Source organism: Cryptomeria japonica, chromosome 7 (assembly GCF_030272615.1).
Source record: "Cryptomeria japonica chromosome 7, Sugi_1.0, whole genome shotgun sequence".
In the NCBI taxonomy this organism is placed as follows: Eukaryota; Viridiplantae; Streptophyta; class Pinopsida; order Cupressales; family Cupressaceae; genus Cryptomeria; species Cryptomeria japonica.
The window spans coordinates 168,949,807-168,970,197 of NC_081411.1; positions in this window are offsets into that span (position 1 = coordinate 168,949,807).

Consider the following 20,391-nt stretch of genomic DNA (forward strand, 5'->3'; position numbering starts at 1 on the left):
AAGTAAGATTCAAGATTTGATTGATAATAATACTATATATGTGGCACGTGTGAATGATAAGGGAAACAAACCAATAGTTCCTCCTAATCAAAATCTTAAGATTTTCACTGATTCCTTACCTTCTCATACCTCTAACGTGATTGAGACTAAACATACCTCTTTCTCTCCTTTTGATCTTACTACCACAACTCTAAATTTGGTGAACATGGTAGAGAAGCAAGAGACACCTAAGGATCCTTGTATTACATTTGACCCTAGTGAGACAATTAGAGCACTCAATGGCCCTTTATACATAGTTGCAAAGGTTAAGGACATTCCTTGCCATGGTGCTCTGATTGATCCCTCTTGCATGTTTAATTTCATCATGGAGGAGTATATTTTCACTTTATGATTGCATAAACCAATTTATGATGATACTAGTGTGGTTGTGAAGTTATTTGATGGATTATTTTGTCCTAAGATTGGCTCTATTACCCTTCTTATTGAGGTTCACACTAAATCTATGGACATCTGTCAACTTTGTTATCATTCCTTCCTCTAAGCAATTATGTGTGAAGTTGGGCTATCCTTGGCTATCTTCCATGAAGGTTGTTTCTTCTCCAATCCATAAATGTTTGAAATTTACCCACAATGGAGAAATAATAATTGTTAACCATAGCTTATTTCGACCATTCGAAAGAAGTCCTAGTGTACCTATTGATTTCTTTTGGCCTAAACAATTCTAATCTCTTCTATCAAGAAGTTATGTTCTCTTTCAATCCTATCAAAAGTGGAAAAAAGATATGATCCTATCCTTGAGCCAACCAAGAAATCCAACAATTGGCATTCCCATCCTTCTTGAAGATGAATTTATTCCCTAGATAGATAGAACTAATCCTCCTTCTAATGAAGATTCCCAACCTATTCCAATGGATGAGACTATACCTTCTCCTAAGAAGAAGAACAATATTCCTCCTAAGGTAAGACCTATACCTCCTCATGATGGACCCGGTCTCCTTCCTACACCCAACATTCCTCCTTTATATGGTGCAGTTCCACCTCCTTGCTCTTATAGATAGAAGAGACATGTCTCTCCTCTTGTCCAACCTAAAATACCTCAACCCAAACCTCCAACTACCCAAGTTAAAAATATTCTCCCTTCTCAGTCTTCTGCTAAGACTCGACAAAATAGTCATGCTCAAGCTCGTGAAGTTGTTCCTCAAAAAATTCAATCTCCCAACACTCCAATAGTTGACATGATTCCCTTTTCTCCTAAATAAGATGTTGAACCTAAATCTCCAAATCATAAGTTGCAAAAAATATGTGATGGTTTTACTCCTATTCATGTTTGCAGAAGCCTCTTTCTATAAATCTCGATGAAGAAATAGGTGAAAAATTTATTCATGATGGAAATACAACTCCTAATGCTTCTAATAGTGACTATCAATATGTTGATGAGGACAAACATTTATCTGTAGAATTTTCAAAAGCCTTAATCCTAGCTCCTAGAAACGAACAAAGTGACTTAGCACATGAGCATAGTTCTTGTTTGGATCTTGTGATAGCTCCATCTGTCGTGCTCAATGTCTCTCCTCCGGTGTGTTTCCCCCCTTCCCGAAATAGTGATTAGCAAGATTGAGGGGTGGATGACATGCTAGACTAGCTACATTAGTACTGTAGATTCTCTACCTCTCTCTATTTTCTTTCTCTTTTATGATCATTCTTCTATGTGTATCCTTGTTCTTTTATGTTTCCTAATAATATCTACTTTAGGATGATGCAAAGCATTGAGATCTCTTTTGGTCTCTTTCATGTTGACTCAAAAGACACCTTCTATTCCCTTTCTTCTAAGGTAGCTTCCTTTCTTTGGGAAATCATGACTATTCTATGCATATATACATTTGATATTCACGAGTTATCATACTGCATACTGACCCCGAGGAAATCAAAACTACCTCATGCTTTATGTTTTGTGTTCATTATCCTTGGGTTTATTCCTCGATTGGGGGCTGAATCCTTGTGATAATGTGCCCTCTCTCTTTCTCTCTCTTAGGTGTATCCTACCTTAAAGCAATCGTTCCCGATAAGGTGTGCATGATTTCTTTCACGTGGGGGCATACACTCTGCTCATATTTTCCTTCTTAATACTTAAAGTTACTTAGTGAACTTGGCTTTGCTTTATAATTTTTGGTATCCTTTCTTTTTCATGACTCATAGTAAGGGGAACTTTACTACTTGGAGTAATGGTTCCTCCCTCTTGATCTTCCCTTTTACTTTGTCAGTTGAAGTCATAAGATCCTTAGTCCACTGGGGGCTTGGTGTATCTTGCCTCCTTGATGTGGTGAAAATATTTCAATCTTGTTTCCTTGTACTTTACTGGTAGAATTGGTGTATGCTTACACTCCCGCTAAAGTGGGGGATAAATGTAGCATCATAAAACTATGACCTTGCAATTTTCAACCATAGTTTGGTCTTCACATTGACAAATAAAATTCCCAAGCCTGATTGGAGACCTGAGACATGCTCACACTACCTAAAGCTTGCATCTCCTTGCACCCCGCACTCTCCTATGTTGCTTCCTGTCCTGAATTAGGACAGGATAGGGGTGTGGTTCCCCTATCCCCCTAGAAAAAGGGCGTGGCACCCCTTTCCTTGCCCTATTTCGGTCCCCCTCTACATTTATCTTCCATTGATCTTTGTAACTTTGGAGTGGGAAAAGTTTCTCTATGTTTGCCTATGACAAAAAATCAGTCAATTAACCCTAATTTACAAGTATGTAAGATGTGTTCTTCCTCCTATTTGAAAAAAATAACATAACTGGACATATATGAGCTTACTAAGTGGAAATTGCAATCCTAAGAGAAATCAAGCATTCAAGAATTCAAGTATTCATTTCAAGCATTGAGCATTCTCATGTCTCCATTCAAAGCTAGATGTTGCGTTCAAGTCAAAGATTCAACCATTGAAGAGGAGATCCCTCTTGACATTCAATTCTACAACTCTATCTACATCCTCCCTTGAGGTGAATTCTATTTCACTCTTTCATTTACATTTAATTGCAAGTACTACTTTTCATCATTTGGTTAATTCCAAAACCAGGGTTTGACCTGAAGGCAAACCCCCAATCCCAACCCCTTTTCCTCTCTTTTCTATGTGTAGGTTGTAGGTGCACAGCTGTATTTGCATATTTTGACTTCATTTTGAGAGGTGGAAAAACCCGTTTCGGTGCATGGATTTTTTAAAGGACTGTGTGCACTTTCAACACAGTCTTGACAACTTTCACCCAAATTTGTAGGGGAGCTTCATCTCGACATTTTACTGCCAATTCCAGGTGCACAGCTTCATCCCACATTTCTATCTCAAGTTATAATCATTTCTTTGTCGCTTTTACACTTCATCTTAAATCGTATAATTCAACCTATTGCATTCTAAAAGAGGGGTTACTTTTAATTTCCAAATTCATTATCAGTTCACTTAATATTCAATCTCTTCCTATTGACATTGGATCTAGTGAATTCTCCCCCCCTTTTTTAAATGTAATGTGCGTGAAAAGGTTAAGGAGAATCTTTTGTGAAACTTTCACTCCTCTTGAGGAGAGAAAATCTTTCCTCTTGATTTCTTCATCACCTTCTTTCAACACCATTACAATAGTAATTATGTTCAATAGTAGTGTTACAAAAAAATTCTTTATTAATATTAATCTAAGTTAATTAAGATAAGAAAACCAACCACAATTAACTAAGATATATCAATGAAAATGGGAAATGAGAAATCTACACTAAATGAATAGTCTAAAATCTAAATAAGAGAGAGGGCATTTATTAGTGGTAATTATGGCCGATAAAAATATTTATGCTATGTCAAATCAAATTACCTTAACATTCTACATATATGCTCTATTTAAGAACACTTTGTGTACAATGCTAAAAATTTAAAGGAAACATTTATTCAAAAATGTAACTAACCGAAGAAAATCTAATCGTTGCAAATATAGTCGTTAACATAATCTTTGCAAGTAACATAGAATTAAGAGATTTTTTTTTTCAAACAAGGATAACAATAACTAAAAGTAATTTCATTAAACTAAAATTAAACATTTATGTAAGATAAAGAAATAAATAACATTGCATGAAATAAAGGGGAGAAAAGGGTTTATAGAGTACTTTTCAATTGATGCTAAAATTCTGAACTTCAAAACTCTATCATGATATTGGTGAGGAGGGAAAGTATCATTAGGGTGATTTTATGCCCTACCACAAACTATCTAGTCCCCCATGCTATATCCATCTGGATTGGCTCGGCCCTTCGCAGGGAGGTAATGAAAAAAGAGAACTCAATGCCATCTGTGACCTGGTGTTAGGACCTACACGCTTTAGTCGGTCATACACTAAGGGTAACTCCCTACTAGTATGACACTCTGACTAGAGGTGTATCTATTACTAAAGATCAAATGAATGCATGCATTACGTAACACCACCTTGGCCAAGTTTTTATACTGTAAGCATGAATTAACACGTTGTCAATGATCTCACCCTTCTTGACAATAAGTCTAGGTTCATAGAGTGCAACTGAACTCCAAAAGGGATCTAAGACCCAACTTTGTGTTTAGTGTACATTTGTCACGGTTTTAGTGCTCTAAAATGTTATCATTAATTTCTTTCACATTCAAGACTGCAATGTTTTATGATGTTCAATTGAATCCCTGGCTTTCGAAAGTTAGGGGCATAAGAACAACCGATTGTATGCACAATTCCTAAGTATGGAATATAACTTTTCTGGACATGTCTCTATTGTCCTGACATCTTGAGAGTGACCTTGATCAGAAATAAGGCAAAGTATTCAATTAAATGAAGTATTTTAATCTTTAATCAATTTTTGTCCTCATATTAATATAATAACCTTTCAATATTAGATTGTTTCTTCGACTTCTGATGAGGACATAAATGTAGCAGTTGTTTAGCTTCTTTGAAATCTTATAAATAAGCTCAATTTGAATCCAATAGATGGAGTTATAGGCATACAACTCTTAGGACAAGTTTTTCAAGCTATGACATACATCTCGTCTATTGAGTTAGCCAATTCAGCTCTCATGAAGTCCATAGGTATATAGCTCGAATGGAGTTGGATATACATCTCCACCATGAGTTTTCCCAAATAGGATAGATTCAAGGGAATACAGCTCTTTCATGAGTTTGCCCAAAAATTGTATGGATTATATATATATATATATATATATATATATATATATATAAAATAAAATAAAGCTTTCACATTTCATATTATGTGTTTACAATACCATCAATTCTACTTTGGGCATTGTCCCCTAAATTAGGAAATTAATTCATCTCACTGGTATCAAAGCCTCTTCGGTCCTTTAGATGCATCTACAAACAAACATTTTGTTTCATAGATTTTGTTGGTAAGACATGGGTGTTCATCCTCTGATCCACATAGTCATTTCCTTTACTTCATGTTGTTCTCACCACCAATCACCTTCCTTCTGAGTTACTCTCTCACCACATCACTCTAGACCATGGCAGATTCAATGGGCACATAGAAAAATAAGATGGATGAGAGTAAATATTCAACCACTATAAACTATGCAAAGCTCACCACCTGATTGTTTTCCACTACCATTTTCTAGAAGATTTCCATATAATGTGGGTTCAAATCTCTTGTAGCAACGTTGGTCATAATTGCTCTGTAATCCAATCGATGATGTCTTGTTTGTGAAATTTGAAGTGCAAGTGCCGCAACAAAGGAAAGGAAGACCCGATTGAAGGTGTAAGAGGTCCTTTACTATATGTCTACACAAAATTTAAAGAAAGCAGCATAAGTGTTTGGATTTTATTTCAACATTCACAACTAGCACTATTCTGATAAAGATTTGTTGTAGTGATCTAAAAACCACCTCACTCAAATTCTCAAAAGCCTTAGAGTCCTTGATGAAGCCCTTTCCATCAAAATCACTGCAGTCAAAAATATCGAAGGGAAGGCTTAAGTTAGTAGTCTCAGAGGTCATTTATCGATGCATAAAGAAGATCATAGTTGATGTGGTGGCTGAAGACGAGTCTCTAGATATCTAAACAGTGTGTCGTTGGACTTCTAGCATTTACAAGATTATGATTATTCTCGTGAGAGTCTCACTAGCACTTTTAAGTGGTGTGGCAGAATTTGATTTGGAAGATGATCGGACAATGGGGCCCATTGTCTTTCAAGAGAGGAGGAATGATAAAAAATAAGGCAAAGTATTCAATTAAATAAAATATTTTAATCTTTAACGAATTTTTGTCCTCATATAAATGTAATAACCTTTCAATATTGGATTGTCTCTTCGACTTCTGATGAGGACATAAATGTAGTGGTTGTTCAACTTGTTTGAAATCTTATAAATAAGCTCAATTTGAATCCAATAGACGGAGTTACACGCATACAACCCTTAGGACAAGTTTGTCAAGTTGTGACATACATCTCATATGTCGAGTTAGCCGATTAATCTCTCATGAAGTCCATAGGCATACAACTCCATCATGAGTTTGTCTAACTTGTATGGACTCGGGCGTACATCTCCACCATGAGTTTTCCCAAATTGGATAGATTCAAGGGCATACAGCTCTTTCAAGAGTTTACCCAAAAATTGTATGGATTATATATATATATATATATATATATATATATATATATATATATGGAATGAAATAAAGCTTTCACATGACATATTATGTGTTTACAATACCATAAATTCTTCTTTGGGTATTGTCCCCTGAATTAGCAAAATAATTTAGATTAGACCTCCCAGTAGTGATGCTAACTACATCATGTACAATAGTTCTCTTCTACCCATTGCGTTCCTAGGCTAGGGTATGGGTTAATTTCTTAATCTAGAGAGAGTAATCTCAATTAAAAAAATTTATCTTAGAGCTATCCTAACTTCTTAGTCTAAGAAAGTTCCTGAATAACTTGATTACAAGGTCAAATTCTTCATTAAACTGTTTCGGGTATGAGAACCCTTCAAATGAAGGGTATAAGTCTGCACCACTGTGATGAAATATGCTTATTATTACATGTTAAGGTACACATACATGAGTACTTTTTTATTCACATATACATCAAGTATTACTAGTTATAAACCACACTGGTACATACTTGTCAGTATATGTCAAAGTACATGCACAAGCGTGCACTTGTACCCGCACCATCACATACACTTAAGTATTATCAGACTCTTTGGGTTTAGCCTTAATTTTCTTTAAGCAACGTAACAGCCAGATCATAAGAAGAGGTTTGTAATAATACTCTTAGGTTTTCACAAATGCTGCTACTATAGTTTAGGCTTCATAACGTTTATGAAGGAAGCAAGGTTTTGTTGTTCAAAAGAAGCTAACAACATAGTCACAACAAAAATAATATCTAAATATCCTTATAATTGGCAAACTATTCAAAACCTAGTCCAACATCGGAAGTATAGGTTTTTTATACCTTCACATTTTACATCAAACTTGTAGAGACCGTTGTGTAGGGTTTTTTTTATACACACATATTTATATATATGTAATGTATATACAAATATATTGTATAAAAACCTAGTACATCTCACATATTAAGAGGAACAAAAGAAGTAAATGCAATCACAGCTACATAAGCCCTTCTATATGAATTAAGAGCAGATTGGAAGGGAAATTACTTCCTAATTTTCAAATAACAGCCAGTAATTCTAATTAACTACAGAATAATGCAGTTGTAGTACGTATATCTCCTTTTTCATTTTCAAACTTTTTTGTATTAAGTATCATAGAATCACAAAGTTCATTTTTGCTCATTCGAGCATCCACATTACAAACTTATTACATACTAGCTCCTTTCGAGCACCAAACTAGAAACAACAATTGGAAGACCAAGGGTCACAACTTAGAAATCCACTTTAAACAACCAATGGAAGACCAACAGTCACAACTTAGAATTCTACACAAAGGTGTCCCTCATGGGAGTTGAACTTGGGTCTCAACATTGAGAACTCAATGCTTCAACCAACTAAGCTCAATACGTTGGACATTTTCAAACTTCCCAAAACCCTACTCAGAATACATGGAATTACATCATGCTGGTTGTTATTTGTTAAAACTGAAACAGTAACAAATATACTTCATAAGAATGCAAGAGGTTTTCAAACCCCATATGATCTTCTAATAAATTCTCTAAAACTTCAAGCAATTTACACACAACAGAGATATTTCTGCATTTCTTCCACTATAATTTTAAAATTTAAGAACAATGGAAGAGTAAAGAGTAAAATTGCAGGTCTAAGACGATAACATGACCTGGTTTGTCTTTAGAAGATGAATCTCTGAATCAAGCTTCACACACTGCAACCACAAGATGAAATCACTGAAAAATACCAAGCAAACCCTCATTCCCTGCCACAGAAGAAGAATGAATAATAATTCCTCATTCCCCTTCTAGAACGGTTTATGTATTATCCAAAAACGGGATTCCTTCTTGCAACGCCCTAAAACTAAGCGGTATCCCAAATCCTACCTCATGATTCATGTGATTTTGCAGCCCTCACACGTTCAACATTTTCTTGGCTTCTTAAGAAAGCTCTGTCTTTCTTATGCCTGTGAAAAATATCCTCCCCGTCAATATTATGGAAATTCTCTCTTTTAAGATTTTTGTTTAATTTCCTCAAAGGCTCGATAAAGCATATACCAAGGATGGCGATATAACATGGTTTCTAAATTGCATTACTCTTTTTTTTAAATGCACAATCACGACTATAATAAGCTATGTGAAAATGTTGCTTAATATGCCTTACACTTTTTTTTAAATAAAACAAACCTCCATAATTAGCTGATAAAAATACATCCTTTCCAAGTGATATAAAAATTAACGAACCACGCCATGAAGAGGTATAGTAGTTGTGCCACTTAAATTCACTTTGTGTCTTAGATATTAGTTATAAATTTATAAATGATAGGGCACCCCCCCTTCTATTCCATTTATTTGCCTTAGAGAAATTGCCAAATAAAATTGGCTAAATATCAATTTGTTTATTTAAATAAGCCTTGACTAGAAATATAATTAATTGATCTAATTTTACATATTCATATATATTTATATATAAAAAACCCATACATCTTATGTATACCTAACTGTAGAAGTACGTATACAACCATGTATATGTACTCTCGTACCCAGGTATTCACATAAAATATATATGTAATATATATACATATACATAATTGTATATATATAATAAAAAAAATATTAGTCATATCTAAATTTGATTAATTATTAGTGAAATAATTAATTAATGATAATAATTAATAATTACCTCGAGAAGTGACAAAACCTAGGGTTATGAACCATAAACTCTTTGCACTGACCCTCTAGGTTAGCTGACGCACTAGCTAAAAAGGTCTAACAAGGTCAACATAATTCTACCTAGCTTAGGTTAGGGTTTTCAAACGATATTGATTCGTTTCTTTCCTTTAACCTCCCAACCTGATGATAATTTCATTCCCTTCATGGAGGATGATGGTCTCTTGCACACACCTGGCCAATGAAATCAGTTAGATCCAAATCTTGCACAATTTTAACAATTAATAATTCATGACAAAAGTAAAACATTATAATATATTGTTAACTATAAATTAATCAATTAATCAATCAAAGTCCATCAAATCATCATTCAAAGAATAATTTTCATCATGCACATATACATAAACATCTTAACACATCCATCAATTAAAGCATGAAACTATGGCACATTAAACATCTACTAGTATATCAAAAATGCATTAGGGTTAACATGTATCAGGGCATAGATATTGCACATAATCAACAAGGGCACAACTAGGATGTAACACTTTGGATCTTGAATAGTTCTAAATTTCTTTGGGTTGAATCTAATTATGTTCCAGAGTTATCTCATGTTTTATAGAAATGCATTGGTATATCAAGAATTCCTAAAATTATGGGATTGGCTTTGTTGATTGTAGACTATTGAAAATTATGTCAACCCTACTTTTGATATTTTCCTAGACATGACAACTTGTGATATTCATGAGGATATTGTTTGACTAGAATGGTCATGTTCTCTTAGGTTGACTTTATGGAGGAAAAATAGAAAAAAAAGATACCTATGATGAGTGGTGGTGAAAACAAAATCAATCCAAATTATTGATAAACTTGAATAATAAAAACACTCTTTAAACATCATATATTTCAATGACCAAACAATTAATAATATCCTCACATTGTATAACCACTAAAAAATAATAAACATTTGTCATACGTTTATTAGATAAAGCAAGTACTTTCAAAAATAGAAAGAGAGTGATGGAAAGGGATAAACAGTAGAATGTAAACAAAGGGGAGGAAGCAACCCATGTGAAAGGCTATGGCACCCATCCCCATAGAGATATCCCAAATCTTCCATTTAAAGTTTAATTTTTATTCCCTTCCAATGTTTACACAAGGCTAGAGTGTGGATGCCTAAAATGGGTGAGATGAGATGGAGGAGGAATCCTTAATCTGCATTCTAAGTTTTTGCTTCACTATATTATGTTTCAAATCCATCAAAAAAGTATTATATATCATCATATGCCAAAAATTGAATGGACAACATTCACTCTAGGAAGAGATTTCGACACATATTTGAATTTTTGATAGATGAAATTTTCAAGAGTTGGACCAAAATCCTTGTCAATTTTTTATTGGTATCTTCACTATAACAATATACTTGAAATCTTCTAACAAATCTTCCAAAAATGTCATTATATAGACTTTATGAACATACTATATAACAAATGTAAATGCATAAGATTGAACATTATGAAGCAACATAGAAATCACCAAACAATGTCATTATATAGACTCTATGAACATACTATATAACAAATGTAAATGCATAAAATTATAACATTATGGAGCAACTTACAGATTGTATAATAACCAAATATATAATGAAAACTATAACATAAACTAAATAACTCACAAATGAAAATCATCTCATTTATATAGTGAAAATGTACAAATTTACACAACAAGAATCATCTCATCTATATATGAAAATGTACAAATTTACACAACAAGAATCATCTCATTTATATAGTGAAAATGTACAAATTTACACCATACATAACAACATGCCACCCCGACTAGCCTTAAACAGCACACACTAAACACTGACTTAGTATGTTTTGTTTCATGTGGGCCCATTACTTAATTCCCTTTCCGTTTCATCGGACCATTTCCGTTGATACTCCTGCGATACATATGTGTTTGTGTGACAGTGAAACGCACCTAACCTGCGCTAAAAACAACAAATATTTTTCATTTATGAAAATACGGAGGCCATATTTAGGGCATAGGTTAACTTGAACAAATCAAAAGAGCATAGCACATTCATTTATTTACGATTCAAGTAACTGCATAATAATTAAATATCGAAAATTTTAAAAGCAAAACCGTAAATTATTTCCATCACTTTGTCAAAAGTAATATTCAGTATTAAAAGTAATACTTGAACTTAATTAATAATTTAAATTTTTATAAAACTTAAATAATAATTTAAATTTCTCTCTTAAAAGAGCCTAAGTGTATATATATATAATATGACTTAATTTAATATAAATTTGTTAATTAGATTTTTAAATATTTTGAGAATGATTTTTTAATATATCAATAATGAATTAATATGAATATAATTTTTTAAATTTGAATGTATTTTATAATATTCTTTTTTTTTATATTTTCAATAAATTATAAGAAATTATTTAAAATATATCAATAGTATTATTAAACATGGATATTACATATTTTTTTCTTATATCTTTATTATTTAAAAATTATTTTTCAAATTTTAATGGGTGGGACGTTTCTCTGCATCAATCGTTATTCGTTCTGTGCGTTACGTGGCGACAAGGTGGCAGGCGACGGTGGGAAGACGACGGCGGTTTCCGGCGATGTCAGGCCAGGTGTGTTTACTCCAACTTCGCCTTTAATTAGAATGGCATTAAATAAATGTCCTCCCCTCGATGGCTCACCCGCTCCCGTACCCATTTCACCACTGGGCAACCATGAATGCCCATCGGATGGCATTAATGGCTCTTTGCCCAGCCCTCCAAAACCTGATAATACCTCCATTAACAGACCAAAAACATTCGCAGAGGCAGTGTCGAAGGCTGGAGTGGCGGTTGACGCTAGTGCTAAGTTTATATCCTCGACACCTGATGGAGCGCCCAACTCCGGTAAGGGCCCTGGGGTTTCTAATAACCCATTCTCTGTTATGCCTAATCCAGAAATGTTAGTTGAAATATTGAACGAAAAGAATAGGCTTAGAAATTGTGCAATTTTCTTCTCTGCTGTGGAGTTAGATAAATGTCCTCCTCGCAAATTCCTCGATGACTGGCTTCACAATTACTGGAGTTTGAAACTAGGTTTTCACATATCGTTTTGCAGACAAATTCAGCGAGGTTTGTATGTAATCTTTTTTGTTTCACAGGAATCACAGGCCGAAGTTCTAAAAAAACAATATTGGAATGTTGGTTCCACCTCCTTCCGCGCTCTGGCGTGGTCACCTGAAGCCATTCATGAAGAAATCATCGCCCTCTCCGCCCCTAGGTGGGTCTTGGTTAAACATATCCCCCCCTTTCTATGGAGATTTATTCCGCAGCTCTTGGAACCCCTGGGTAGAGTCATCTGAATGGATGATACTGTGAGGTTGGTTCCCCATCTTGATGCCCGCATCCTCATAGCTATTAAACTGGGAATTGATATACCAGAAGCCCTAAATGTGAATATAGCTGACGAAAGGATAACATGCCCTATTGAAATACTTGGTGGGTTGAATGCCTGCTTTCTATGCCGAAGAGAAGGTCACAGACATAAAGACTGTCCAATTATTAAAAAGAAATCAGTTACTACCTTTGATAAAACCACTAGTGATAACACCCCACAAGCTCCTCCTATCCATACTGCTTCCGATACTCAAACACCTCGGCCAGACACCCAAAATGATCAAAATAACCTCCATTTCACACCCCTTTTCGCAGCCTCTGCCCCTCCACAGATCCCCAATTGTTCTGATACTCTGTCATTGCATAACACTGAAACAGTTGCGGGTAATTCGGATGGATTCCTAACCATTACCAAGAAAAGGAGAAGAAAAGTTAACAAAAACAAAGATGTTTCATCCCCGCAAGCTCCCCCTGTTTAAACAGCCCCGTCTCTGTTTTCCCTCAAAAGTGCGATCCTACTGATAAAACTTGCACTAATTCTAAGACCTCTGACTCACGTAAAGCTCTTAAAGAAATAGAAAATGATTGTATTATTGAAGTTATACCTGCATGTAATCCCACTATGGTCTCTTGTAGCACCAAGCAGGCCATGGAAGAAGACAAGCAGACACTGTTTGAGTCGGATTATGAGTATGATGGTATGGATGATCTTCCCATCTCGAAAAGAAGGGGAAGACCTGTGGGGTCAAAAAATAAAAACTCTGGTAATAAAAAGAAAGAGGATTCCTCCCCAAATAATGTGACTCCCATCCAGGGAGCGGCTATACAGGACCTTCCCCTGAACATTGTTTCTCAATGGATTGCGTTTCATGGAATATAAGGGGCCTAGAGTCCCCGGATAGGAAATTTGTTATAAAAAAATACACTGACTCCCAAATTAGCCTAGACTTCTTGATGCTCCAAGAGATCAAAGCAGTGGATTTCACCCTTTATAATAATCTGGCCTATATTTGGAAGGATGCTGTTAAATTTCACACTCTTCACACTAGAGGAAAAGGAGGGGTTGCTCTTCTTGTTCATCCTAAATGAAGTTCTTGCATTATTGATCATGGAGTATCACCATGCAATCGTGCTGTCTGGGTTACTATTAAGTATAATAATAACAGTTTTGGTATATGCTCTATTTATGCTTCAAATGACTGGAAAGAAAGGATAACCCTTTGGGACTGGATTGATAACCTTCCTGACTTACCTTGGATTGTGGGGGGGGATTTTAATATGATCGAATCACAGGCTGATAAGGAAGGAGGACTCCCTTTTACCTGGAAGGATGGAGAAAAACTTCATTGGGATAGAATGAAAATTAACAAACGTCTATATGATCCCCTTGCTGGAAATAAGGACCTCTCTCCTGGAATTTGGCACACACAATGCAATTTCCAGCAAGGGGCTAATAGAATCTATTCGAGGTTAGATAGGTTTTATGCCAACAAGAATCTTTTCTCTGTCCTCCCAGATAAATGGGGTAACACTGTTCTTGCCACATCTACCATTCTTTCTAATCACCACCCCATAAAAACCAGATTTATTTTTAACAACTCCCCGACTCACTATAGGGCTTCTGATTCTAAATTCATATTAAATACTAGTCTTCTGGAAGATGAGGATGTCTTAGCTGTTGTTCATATCATTAGTCTGATTAATAAAAGTCATTTTCCTCACCTTAATAATATTGAAAAATGGGACCTAAATGTTACTACTTGGCAAAATTTCCTTAAAACCATTGGCCAGAAAAGAGCCAAAGACTATAGACGCATTGAGAAGACCCTCTCTGCTAATCTTCAGGTTGCTGAATCTCACATTCAAGCCAACCCCTCTGACTATAATCTTACTGCCCAGGTCATTTATGCTAAGAATGCTCTTAGCCGACATCTTCAGGCCAAAGCCCGTGGTGCAAAAATTAGATCTCGAGCTAATTGGCTGCAGTTCGGTGACAGGGGTTCCAAATTCTTCTTCAATCTTTTGAAGCATAAACAGACTAATGAATCTATTGATAGATTTTTCATTGATAATCAGGACATCACCAACCCTGATTTGATAAAGGAAGCCTTTGTGAAATACTACCAGAATCTCTTTACTTCTGAGGATTCTGTGGAAGCTAACAACATTAGAAACCAATGTCTCTCCATTATTCCTAAAAAGATCACTGATCATGATGCTGTTATCCTTTCTGCTGAGATCACCTTGGGAGAAATCGAGAAGGCAATCCTCTCCCTCCAAAAAGACAAGGCCCCCGGGCCCGATGGCTTGCCTGCTGAATTCTATAAAACCAACATTGGATGGATCTGTCATGAACTTCTTAAAGTTTATTCTGATGCATTAGAAAGAGGTTCCTTAGGAAGAAACATCAATAGGGGTATCATCAAACTTATCCCCAAAGAGGGAGATAAAGCTCTTATTAAAAATTGGAGACCGATTACTCTTCTTAATGTGTCCTATAAAATCTTAGCCAAAATCCTTGCACTTAGGCTTCAGGATATTCTCCCTAAGATTATTAGTTCAACGCAAACTGGATTCATTAAGGGAAGATACATTTTAGAAAATGTTATAACTAGTTGGGAGGCTATGAATTGGGCAAAGCTCTCCCAGCAAAATTGTGCCATGTTACTGTTAGACTTCGAGAAGGCCTACGATCATGTAGAATGGAATTTCATCTCCATGACTCTCGAAGCTTTTGGTTTTCCCACCAGATTTTGTAATCTTGTTAAAATGATGATGAATGATGTCTTTGCCCGGATTGATATCAACGGATCCTTGTCTGATGCTTTCCCGCTTGGGAGATCCATCAGACAGGGCTGCCCTTTAGCCCCTGCCCTCTTCGTGATCTCCTCCGAAGCTTTCCACTATATTCTCAAAGATCACTCTATGTCCCCTGCTGTTAGAGGTATCCGGCTCCCTAATAATGAGGAGCTCATCACCAGTTAGTTTGCTGATGACACCACTGTTTTCTTTGAGGCCCATGATAGTAATTTTGAAGCTCTCCAATGCAAACTTAAAACTTTCTGCAGTATATCCGGAGCAAAGATCTCCTACTCGAAATCTGTTTGCCTTGGGTGGGATGAGACCCCTCCTGACTGGAGCAATAGGTTCCATTATCAATGGGGAGGTCCCCATTTGGTTGTTCGGTATCTTGGTATTCCTTTTTATGTTGACCCCTCTCTTAAGGCCATGTGGAATTGGATCAAGGACAAAATTAACATCAAACTCAATAAATGGCATAACCTGTCCCTTTCTCTTGCTGGCAGAGTACAGGTTTGCCAAAAGATTCTCTCATCTTATAACATATATTACTCTTCGGCCTGGATGTTTAACAACTACCAAATCTTAGAGATCCAAAAGGCTATTAGGAACTTCTTATGGTCCGATGGCAGAGGATCGAAAAAACTTCATGCTGTTAAGTGGCAATGGTGCCATACGGATAGCTTACTTGGGGGGTTGGGCTTGAAAGATCTTAGAACTCAGGGGGTTGCTCTTGCCGCCAAGTGGATCTTCCACTCTATGGAGGGTGATTCCCCATGGAAAATCCTCATTAGAAACAACATTGAATTGGGTTTCCCTAAACATGCTAAAACTTGGAAAGGCCTGCCCCTCTCTGATCTTATCATGGGGAAATTTCCCATTAAGGTCCATGGCTCTGCTGTCTTTTGCTCCATTTGGAAAGCTTGGGAACAAGTTAGAAAGTTTGTGTACAACAAGGACTTCCATGATAGTCAAACTCTGTATGGTGAAAGATCTATATGGTGGAATTTGCAACTCTCTGGTAAGCCCTTAGCCCTCTCACAAGGTTGCTCTACTAAAATTTGGAATAAAAAAGGGATTTCCCAATTGGTTGACTTATTTGAGCATAATCAACTTATACCCTGGAATGATCTTAAAATTAAATTCAACATTCCTGACTCACAAAAAAAAACCTACAATATGATTGTCAAAGCCACCAAAGATCTCCCTGTGACTTGCGATGTGGATTCCAATAGAGTCCTTCAGTGCAAGTGGCCTGGTGGTAGCATCTTTAGCAAACTTAGGGCAAAAAACATATATAATGTTATTAATCACAAAGAATCCATTATTGATCATATTAATGCTCTCTGGTATACCTCCCTCGATAGCTGCTCCTGGAAGAAACTCCTCAATCACCTTTGGAAAGGACCCATTGAACCAAAAATCAAATATTTTAGATGGCTGCTGTTGCTGAACAGACTCCCTGTCAGAAACTTGGAAGCTAAAACTGATTACTGCAACATCTGTAAGATGCCTGAAACCAGTAGGCATATTTTTTTCGATTGTACTTTTGCAAGAAGGATCTGGCAAATGTTTGATATATCTTATCCACTTGATTACACTATTATGAATATTGTAACTGGTCATATTTATGGGATTAAAAAGGATACTAATCTTTTTTGGTATATTTTATCTTCTAACATCCTTTGGCAGCTTTGGAAGTGCAGGAACAAGGAAAGGTATCAGGACAACCCCCGGTCCCTTACTGAGTTTTTCTGTAAACTCACATATTTTAAAATCCTTTTGCAGGTCCGTATCATGATGCTGATTGATAAGGACAAGCTTAGGAGTTTCCTGAAGACCGGTCACGCCACTTTTTTCGTATATGAGATGCAGCATGGTTACGAGTGGAGGAGGAACATGGAGGACATTAAAGCTTTTGAGAAGACCCTAAACAAAATGAACCAAGAAGTCAGAAAGAACAAGAATACCAAAAAAGAGGTGATGGCTATGCTGAGACAGATACAGGAAAGGAAGAAGGTTTTCTGGATTGAAGGGGAAAAGGGGTGGACAACCTGGGTTGATGCCATTGATGGCATCCTACTATAAGCTATATTAATTTTGTTGCTGGCCCCTTTTTTGTCATGTATATTCTGGTTACTATCTCTTGATTTCTTGCCGGGAGGCCATGCCTCATACTCTCTTTTTGCTGCCTCTATGAGGCCTGGACTCGTACTCGTTCTTGTATAATTGTGACTTTTTGAAATCCTTATTATTAATACAAAAAAAAATTTTAATGGGTGATCAAATAACATTAAAGAAGAAAACAATTTAAGATTGGTGTTAGAGTTATGAATATTGACCTTAGGTACAAAATTAGAGTTTTATTTTGATTTATAATAATGAATTTTAGAGTTAAGAGATATGATTTAGTTAAAGTTATGATAAAAGTTAAATAATTTTCAACATGATAGATCTAATCCTAATATTCTAACTAATAAATATATTAGTAACAAATATTCTATATTTAAATATTATATATAATAATTTATATTAAATTGTTTTAATTTCAAATATGAGAAATATAGCCCTAATTTTATAACTAGTACATATTATTAATAAAATTATATTTAATATTAATATAATATTATCATTGTTGTTGTTATTATTATATAGTGCTAATTTTATCAATAGTTTAAAACCCTAACTCTAATCCTACAATATTGAAAACCATATTATTTCTTTTATAAAAAAATTTGTTTAGGGAGCCTAACTTTTGTATTAAAATATTATTCTTTTAATAACTATAATATATTATTACTATTAATGTATTATATTTGTATTATTTTATGATATTATAGTTAATATATTGTTGCCCCACATTTGAAATACCCAAAATTTGAACTTTGAATTGGTCCTAATGCTCTTGAAGGCTCAAATATGCCTCTCCGTAAAATGAGTGAGCATGAGCATGTGATCCAAGTTTGTCATCCTTTTTCCCACATTGTGGTATGCTAGTCAAAATGTGAAAAATTGATGAGTTTTAAAAATTACAAGTAATTGAGGGAAATATCCTTGTGAACATGTCTCGAGCATCATTTTGTGCCATATGACCAATTTTTGTGCGAACCCAATTCACAGTTTGCGATATTTTTAATTTTCAAATTTTGACGTCCCTCACTCTAAAACATTTAAAATATCTCACCCTAGGTTTCTTCATGAGGAAAAAATGATGCTATATTATCATTTTCCTATCTTGAAGGCATGTTTCAAATTTCGGAGCCTAACTCCTTACTAGTTTAAAGTTGTTGTCATTTTTCCTAAACCAAGGCATTAAAGTCTAATGAGAAATATTTGAATTATTCTTTTAAAAATAATTCAAATATTTTAAAATGTTTTCAATATATTTCCCATTTTGATCTTTTTGAAGAGAAAGAGCAATCAAAAGTCCTTATGTAGGTTGGGATGGAGTAGTTGCAAGTGATTCTTTGGTTAATGCCCTTTGTTGCTCAAAAATTTCATATTTCTAACCTTGAAAAAGTGAGCAATCCTAACCTATTGCCTTGAAAAGTCAAAATCCTAACCTAGGGAGGTTAGAAATGCTCAAAAATTGAGAAATCCTAACCTAATATGCTCAGTTGCTCAAAAATCCCAACTTTCTAACCTCTATTCGAGCAATGAAAGAAAGTTAGTTATGTTCATCCAATGAGCAGGAGTAATATAAGGGTTTATCGGATGGGTTGATGCCATGATGGAAAACAAAGCTACTGGTTTGAACAAATCATTTAAAGAGATGTAAAATCATGGAGAGCAATGATTGCAGTTGCCATATCAACATATTTGCAAGATGTAGAATCCATTAGGCATTCATTATGGAAGATGATACCTTAAATAGAAATGATGAGCAAAGTTGTAGGTCAAGTTTATATGCACACAAGAACAAGGCATGGATTGTATGTGTTGGTGTACGTTTCTCTAAGCTTTATCGGATTTACACATTGTAAAGGGAAAACCCATCAAAGCATATTGATTTGATTGGATAAACCAAAAGTCCATACTTTTAACAGAGCACATGTAAAATATGGAATCATAGGCAGTGCACTCAATTGTTTGAGACAATACCCCAAAGAGATGTCATCTCAATGAGTGAAATGGATGATTGTAGAATGAACAGAAAATAGAATTCGCAAGGAAGCTCTCCATTATCCTTCACATGCCTATGTCGTCCAATGTTATGCAGTTGATTTGTGTTGTCCCTTGATTGTCCTTGATGACAAAAAGGGTGACGTCATGGGCTTTAGTTAAATGCAGCTTTCCATGGTTAAAGTTATTAAATATTAGAGTGCTTAAGTCTGCACTATTGTCATGTGAGTTAAATAAAAAATGCACTTTGTATAGTGTTGTCAGCAACTTAAGGTGTGGGTCCTTTTGTCTTGGACATGAACTAGAGTTTGTTTGACGTGGCTTGGCATTTCAATGACATTTTGTCTATGGAATCAAAAACTCATTTCAATATTACAAAGATTTTGGCATTTGTGTAAAGTAAGAAGTTGGGTTTATTTATTGGTTTATTGCAAACTGTAACAAGCTGCCTCAATGAGATTCATCCTTGCAGTTATAGAGCTTATTGTGGTCAAAATCTGGTCTTGAGTTTTTGATATGTCATTCCTCAGGACCAAACGATTAATATGGTGGTCTTGGTTTTCAATTTCAGTGGAGTTAGTTAGAGATTTTCAGGGATTGTCAGGTACCATCGTTCCATTCTTTTTCTGGGCTAAAATCAGTTAAAAATGAAGTTTTATTTTTAAAATGGTAAATGAAGAAAGATGTTTTTGTTTCTAGTTTTCTTCAATGAAGTTTGCAAAGTTAAAAAGTTGTTTTTGGATTAGTTGCA